This window comes from Oncorhynchus masou, chromosome 28 (genome assembly GCF_036934945.1).
Source record: "Oncorhynchus masou masou isolate Uvic2021 chromosome 28, UVic_Omas_1.1, whole genome shotgun sequence".
In the NCBI taxonomy this organism is placed as follows: domain Eukaryota; kingdom Metazoa; phylum Chordata; class Actinopteri; order Salmoniformes; family Salmonidae; genus Oncorhynchus; species Oncorhynchus masou.
The window spans coordinates 21,086,552-21,095,099 of NC_088239.1; the positions used below are offsets into that span (position 1 = coordinate 21,086,552).

Below are 8,548 nucleotides of genomic sequence, written 5' to 3' on the forward strand. Positions count from 1 at the left end.
AGGCACGTGCACAAGTCCAGACAAAAAGTTTTTAAAAAGTACAATAAAAGTTAGTAGAAACATGCCAAACCATGTTTAAAATCAATCCTCTGGTTGTTTTTGTCATAAATAATCAATAATATTTCAACTGGACAAAAGCTTCGTCAATAGGAAAGGGGATACAAGAAAGGCACGTTCCCGATCAGGCGCATGGCTGATGTCTGGAAATTTCCACTGGCCTATCATTGAAAGTGCTGTATCTCCCTAATTTTTCAGAGTAAAAGCCTGAAACAATGCCCAAAGACTGGCCACATGTAAAAGAAGCCACAGAGCTCATGAACTGGGTCCTAAGTCTTTGTATGGTGGATAGGCTTTCAATGGAAAAACAGCCTTTCAAAATAATAGTACTTCCTGGTTGGATTTTCCTCAGGTTTTCGCCTGCCATATCAGTTCTGTTATACTCACAGACATTATTTTAACAGTGTTGGAGTGTTTTCTATCCAAATCGACTAATTATATGCATATCCTAGCTTCTGGGCCTGAGTTTAATTTGGGCACGCTTTTCATCCAAAAATCCGAATACCCGAGTGAAGTTTTTAATAACTCATGAGGTAAATGGAGTTCCCCCTTCCATTTGTGGCCTGGAATTATTTATGTGATAAGGCTGCAGCTATTACAATGTCAGATGGTGAGGGCCACACATTCAAGCACATTGAAGTGCCCCAAGATCAGTTGAAGGAATCCAATAACAATTTCACAAGTTTATATTTGTCCTCAAAGATAAAGGGAGGGAATAATGACACAATTTTTATGGGCTCTCCATGTAGGGCTGAACAACACTCTTTATAAAGATGGATACAGGCCTGAAGCGAGACAAGTCACCAAACACATGAAGGTAAGCACATCTGCAGAAGAAGATAATAATTAAAGGACCTAACTGCTATGATTACACAAATCAGCAAATACAGTGGGGCAAAAAAGTATTTAGTCAGCCACCAATTGTGCAAGTTCTCCCACTTAAAAAAATGAGAGAGGCCTGTAATTTTCATCATAGGTACACTTCAACTATGACAGACAAAATGAGAAAAAAAATCCAGAAAATCACATTGTAGGATTGTTAATGAATTTATTTGCAAATTATGGTGGAAAATAAGTATTTGGTCAATAACAAAAGTTTCTCAATACTTTGTTATATACCCTTTGTTGGTAATGACAGAGGTCAAACGTTTTCTGTAAGTCTTCACAAGGATTTCACACACTGTTGCTGGTATTTTGGCCCATTCCTCCATGCAGATCTCCTCTAGAGCAGTGATGTTTTGGGGCTGTTGCTGGGCAACACGGACTTTCAACTCCCTCCAAAGATTTTCTATGGGGTTGAGATCTGGAGACTGGCTCGGCCACTCCAGGACCTTGAAATGCTTCTTAGGAAGCCACTCCTTCGTTGCCCGGGCGGTGTGTTTGGGATCATTGTCATGCTGAAAGACCCAGCCACGTTTCATCTTCAATGCCCTTGCTGATGGAGGGAGGTTTTCACTCAAAATCTCACGATACATGGCCCCATTCATTCTTTCCTTTACACGGATCAGTCGTCCTGGTCCCTTTGCAGAAAAACAGCCCCAAAGCATGATGTTTCCACCCCCATGCTTCATAGCAGGTATGGTGTTCTTCGGATGCAACTCAGCATTCTTTGTCCTCCAAACACGACGAGTTTAGTTTTTACCAAAAAGTAATATTTACAATTTTGTTTCTGGTGTCCTTTGACAGCTCTTTGGTCTTGGCCATAGTGTAGTTTGGAGTGTGACTGTTTGAGGTTGTGGACAGGTGTCACGTTCTGACCATCGTTCGTGTGTGTTTTCCTTGTTTTAGTGTTGGTCAGGACGTGAGCTGGGTGGGCATTCTATGTTGTGTGTCTGGTTTGTCTATTTCTATGTTTGGCCTGATATGGTTCTCAATCAGAGGCAGGTGTTAGTCATTGTCTCTGATTGGGAACCATATTTAGGTAGCATGTTTTGTGTTGGGTTTTTGTGGGTGATTGTTCCTGTCTCTGTGTTTGTTGCACCAGATAGGGCTGTTTTGTTTTTTTCACATTTCTTGTTTTGTAGATTGTTATTTATTAAAGATGTTTACAAGTAACCACGCTGCGTTTTGGTCGGCCTCTCTTTCCCCAGAAAACCATTACAACAGGTGTCTTTTATATTGATAACAAGTTCAAACAGGTGCCATTAATACAGGTGGAGGACAGAGGAGCCTCTTAAAGAAGAAGTTACAGGTCTGTGAGAGCCAGAAATCTTGTCTGTTTGTAGGTGACCAAATACTTATTTTCCACCATAATTTGGAAATAAATTCATTAACAATCCTACAATGTGATTTTCTGGATTATTTTTCTCTCTCATTTTGTCTGTCATGGTTGAAGTGTACCTATGATGAAAATTACAGGCCTCATCTTTTTAAATGGGAGAACTTGCACAATTGGTGGCTGACTAAATACTTTTTTGCCCCAATGTATACAGCGGGTCAGTTGACTGATATTGGTCTTTGTATTTGTCTATTTCATTCTCAGTAGAGAGCCTTTCCACCAAACAGACCAACAACAGGTAAGAGTCATAAACTTCCACACTTAGGTTGTAGAGTGTAGGCACACACTCTTGAGAAAGGCCCCAATTCAATCTATTTTCACACAATGCAGTGAAGGAAGCACACACTGCAAGTTCATTCAGAATGTTTATACTGTCTAGGTGTTAACCACGCTACAACTGACACACACCTCAAGCTATTTATCCCATGGACATTGGGAGTGAGGTAAAATGTCGCAGGAGAAGAAGGCAGACGTTTTACGTGCCCCAAACGATTGTGCTTTTGTTTGTTTATTTGCGTTGTTTGTAACTTATTTTTTTACTTATTTTATACACAATGTTGCCGCTACCGTCTCTTATGACCGAAAATAACTTCTAGACATGAGGATTGCAATGACAGCACAGACTAGAGAATCCTTTTTTCCCCTTTCACGACTGTGACGAGCTCGACGCGAAGGATATACTGCTTCCTTGGGAACAGGCCTCGATCCCAGTGATCTGAGTGAAGAGGAGAGGAAAGAAAAGAGGGGCCGAAGGGCGGGCTGCCTTCTGAGAATTCGTAGGCGATTGAATAAAGCCTTACTTCCCTCTATTCTGCTATAAAACGTGCAATCCTCTGAGAATAAAATCAACGAGTTACACAGAAGAGTAAACTACCAACAGGACATTAAAAACTGTAATATCTTATGCTTCACGGAGTTGTGGCTGAACGACGACAATATCAACATACAGCTGACTGGTTATATGATGTACCAGCAGGATAGAACAGCAGCATCTGGTAAGACAAGTGGCGGCGGACTATGCATTTTTGTAAATAACAGCTGGTACATGATATCTAAGGAAGTCTCGAGCTATTGCTCGCCTGAGGTAGATGATCACATGATAAGCTGTAGACCACACTACCTACCGAGAGAGTTTTCATCTGTATTCTTTGTAGCTGTTTACATACCACCACAGTCAGAGGCTGGTACTAAGACAGCACTGAATGAGCTGTATGCCGCCATAAGCAAACACAACTCTCACCCAGTGGCGGCGCTCCTAGCAGCCGGGGACTTCAATGCAGGGAAACTTAAATCCGTTTGACCAAATTTCTATCAGCATGTTAAATGTGCAACCAGAGGAAAAATAATTCTGGTCCACCTATACTCTACACACAGAGAGGCATACAAAGCTCCCCCTCACCCTGCATTTGGCAAATATGACCACAATTCTATCCTCCTGATTCCTGCTTACAAGCAAACATAAAAGCAGGAAGTACCAGTGACGAGATCAATAAAAAAGTGGTCAGATGAAGCAGATGCTAAGCTACAGGACTGTTTTGCTAGCACAGACTGGAATATGTTCCGTGATTCCTCCGATGGCATTGAAGAGTACACCACATCAGTCATTGGCTTCATTAATAAGTGCATCGATGACGTCGTCCGCACAGTGACCGTACGTAAATACCCCAAACAGAAGCTATGGATTACAGGCAGCATCCGCACTGAGCTAAAGGCTAGAGCTGTCGCTTTCAAGGAGTGGGACTCTAACCCAGAAGCTTATAAGTAATCCAGCTATGCCCTCCGACAAACTATCAAACAGGCAAAGAATCAATACAGGACTAAGATCAAATCATACTACACCGGCTCTGACGCTCATCGGATGTGGCAGGGCTTGCAAACCATTACCGACTACAAAGGTAAGCACAGTCAAGAGCTGCCCAGTGACATGAGCTAAGGTACTTCTATGCTCGCTTTGAGGCAAATAACAGTGAAACATGCATGAGACCACCAGCTGCTCTGGAAGACTGTGTGATCACGCATTCCGCAGCCGATGTGAGTAAGACATTTAAACAGGTCAACATTCACAGGGCCAGACGGATTACCAGGACGTGTACTGCGAGTTCGCGCTGACCAACTGGCAAGTGTATTCACTGAAATGTTCAACCTCTCCCTGTCCGAGTCTGTAATACCAACATGTTTTAAGCAGACCACCATAGTCCCTGTACCCAAGAACACTAAGGTAACCTGCCTAAATTACTACAGACCCGTAGCACTCACGTCTGTAGCCATGAAGTGCTTTGAAAGGCTGGTCATGGCTCACATCAACACCATCGTCCCAGAAACCCTAGACCCACTCCAATTTGCATACCGCCCCAACAGATCCACAAATGATGCCATCTCTATTGCACTCCACTGCACTTTCCCACCTGGACAAAGGAACACCTATGTGAGAATGATATTCATTGACTACAGCTCAGTGTTCAACACCATAGTGCCCTCAAAGCTCATCAATAAGCTAAGGACCCGGGGACTAAACACCTCCGTCTGCAACTGGACACTGGACTTCCTGATGGACCGCCCCCAGGTGGTAAGGTTAGGTAACAACACATCCGCCACGCTGATCCTTAACACAGGGGCCCCTCAGGGGTGCATGCTCAGTCCCCTCCTGTACCCCTTCTGTTCACTCATGACTGCTCGTCCAGGCACGACTCAACACGATCATTCAATTTGCAGATGGCACAACAGTGGTAGGCCTGATTACCGACAACGACGAAACAGGCTATAGGGAGGAGGTCAGAGACCTGGCAGTGTGTGCCAGGACAACAACCTCTCCCTCAACGTAATCAAGACAAAGAAGATGATAGCAGACTACAGGAAAAAGAGGACCGAGTACGCCCCCATTCTCATCGATGGGGCTGTAGGGAGCAGGTTGAGAGCTTCAAGGTCCTTACTGTCCACATCACCAACAAACTAACATGGTCCAAGCACACCAAGACAGTCAAGAAGAGGGCACGACAAAACCTATTCCCCCTCAGGAGACTGAGGAGATTTGGCATGGGTCCTCAAATCCTCAAAAGGTTCTATAGCTGCACCATCGAGAGCATCCTGACTGGTTGCATCACTGCCTGGTATGGCAACTGCTTTGCCTTCAAACGCAAGACACTCCAGAGGGTAGTGGGAACGGCCCAGTACATCACTGGGGCCAAGCTTCCCGCCATCCAGGACCTCTATACTAGGCGGTGTCAGAGGTCGGCCCTACAAATTATCAAAGACTCCAGCCACCCTAGTCATAGAGTCTGCTACCGAATGGTAAGCGATACCGGAGCATCAAGTCTAGGTCCAAGAGGCTTCTAAACAGCTTCTACCCCCAAGCCATTAGACTCCTGAACATCTAGTCTATTTGCATTGCCCCCCCCCCTCTTTAAACCACTGCTACTCTCTGTTGCCATCTATGCATAGTTACTTTAATAACTCTACCTTCATGTACATACTACCTCAGCTAACTGGTGCCCCAGCACATTGACTCTGTATCGGTACCCCTCTGTATATAGTCTCGCTATTGTTATTTTACTGCTGCTCTTTAGTTACTTGTTGCTTTTATCTCTTATTCTGATCTGGGGCTTTTTAAGCTGCATTGTTAGTTAGGCGCTCGTAAGTAAGCATTTCACTATAAGGTCTATATACCTGTTGTATATGGCGCATGTGACTAATAAGATTTGATTTGAAAATGAATACAACCCATTGTAATTGGATATTGAAGTGAAACTGCACCTGTCCTTAAAGCCACAGTATGTAAAATGTACAATCATTTCTAATGAAATATACGTTTTCTGGAAGCTATTCTGAAATCATCGTTTACCAAACCACCAATTACTTCACATAAGAAGTTAAGCTACACTAAAGTTACCGTTAATTATTTTTATTTTTACTGAACTAAAGCTACTTTGAAAAGTAGTTCATTACATCCAAGCTACTTTGGGAAAAATTATCATATCTAAATCTGTAATGTCATAGACTACAAATTGCAAGATCAGATCACTCTGGGTCAGGTGTTAATAACAGAATGTGTAACTTAGCCTATTAAGCACAAAAACTATGTTCCAAGTGAGAATTAGGCAAGTCTGATGCTGAATATTAAAGGATATTATTGCCTATTTCCTCTATATTCTTTTATCTTTTTTTTCGCCCAAAAAGTAGTGTGTAGTTCCAGTAGTTAGCAACACCACAGAAAAAACTACCAAGATTTGAAATTGGTTCACCTACCACCAAGCTACTGCAAAATGCGATTTAATTACTAGTTGGACTACATGTATTTCACTACTCCCCAATGCTGAAATATATCCCTTGATTTAAAAGAATATGATGTATTTGTACTTTAATAAAATGTTGTACGACTGCCTCACGTCATCATAGAAACTAAGACCACTATAGCTTTACATCATAGAAAAACTAATGTTACAAAACATTAAGGACACCTGCTTTTTCCATCACATAGACTGACCAGGTGAATCCAGGTGAAAGCTATCATCCTTTATTGATATCACTTGTTAAATCCACTTCAACTTAGTGTAGATGTGTAGAGACACGTTAAAGAAGGAGTTTAAACCTTGAGATATGGATTGCATATGTGTGCCATTCAGAGGGTGAATTGGCAAGACAAATGCTTTAAGTTCCTTCGAACGGGGTATGGTAGTAGGTGCCAGGCACACCGATTTGTGTGGAGACCTGCTACGCTGCTGTTTTTATTTACACTGAACAGTTTCCTGTGTGTATGAAGAATGGTCTACCACCCAAAGGACATTCAGCCAAATTGACAACTGTGGGAACTATTGGAATCAACATGGGTCAACATTCATGTGGAACGCTTTCGACATCTTGTAGAATCCATGTCCTGACGAATTGAGGCTGTTTTGATAGGTGCAGTGAAATTTGTAATTTTACAGGGTCAGTCATAGAAGTACAGCGGCCTTGGAGCAAATAAGGGTTTTACTCCTCAAAGGCACATCAACACATTTTTCAGCTTGTTAGCTCGGGTATACAAACCAGCAACTTTTCAGTTACTGGCCCAATGCTCTAACTGCTAAGCTACCTGCCGCCCTTAAGTGATAATGTCACGTTCTGACCTTAGTTCCTTTGTTAGGTCTTTGTTTTAGTATGGTCAGGGCGTGTGTTGAGTGGGTTGTCTGTTCGTTTTTCTATAATTTGGGATTTCTGTGTTCGGCCAAGTATGGTTCTCAATCAGAGGCAGCTGTCAATTGTTGTCCCTGATTGAGAATCATACTTAGGTAGCCTGGTTTCACTTTTGAGTTGTGGGTGTTTGTTTTCCGTGTCAGTGTTTGTTACCACACAGGACTGTTTCGTTTATTCACCTTTATTGTTGTGTTCCAGTGTTCTGTTGTGTTTGATTAAACATTATGGACACTTACCACGCTGCGCATCGGTCCTCCGATCCTTCTCGCTACTCCACCTCAGAAGAGGAGGGCGAGATCCGTTACAGATAAGTGATCATGTCAAATGTAATCATATTATCATCGATTAACGATTTTTTACACTAGTTTAGCTGAACAGCTTACCACTTACCTTAAACCCCCCATACCATTTCAATACTTTACTTATAATCATTTCGGACACCTGGGACCATCATGTGACAAAAACCTCCAGTGGACCATGACATAATGTCCCAAGAACGTTCAGGGGACCATAACACAACTTGCCAAGAACGTCCTAAAAACTTTCTCGGGGACGTCAACAAGACAAACTGGGAACTAGACAAAACTTCCAGGGGGATCATGACACAACGTCCCAAAATAGTTCAGGGGACCAAGAAACAACGTCCCAAGCACGTATTAAAAACGTCCTCGGGACAAACCGGGAACTTGGCAAAACCTCTAGGGGACCATGATACAACATCCCAAGAATGTTCAGGGGACCTTCAGGAGACTATGATAATGTCCGAAGAACGTCTTAAAAAATTCCCTGGGACAAACCGGGAACTATAAAAAGGTACACCAAGAGAATGCTGACCTGGTCTTCAGTGACATCCTGGGAACTTACAGGGACCTAGAAAAAGGTCCCCAAGAGAACGTTCCCTTGGGCCCATTACACAACATTCTTAAAGCGTTCTCTGAACGTCATTGGAATAATATAGCATTATATTACAATAAGCCAGTTATTATCAGTCATTTGGAGCCTATTGAAAAATGCTCACATAGAAAGTTTATAGCAAGTAATAAT

At 42.6% G+C, this 8,548-nt stretch overlaps 1 long non-coding RNA gene across 1 annotated transcript; it reads left to right on the plus strand.

Moving 5' to 3' along the window:
* Positions 1-626: 626 nt before the first annotated feature.
* LOC135517346 (uncharacterized) lies at positions 627-7,810 on the plus strand. The gene is made up of 3 exons (XR_010452024.1): positions 627-874; positions 2,540-2,573; positions 7,703-7,810. It is a non-coding gene; the product is annotated as an uncharacterized LOC135517346 (long non-coding RNA).
* Positions 7,811-8,548: the final 738 nt, after the last annotated feature.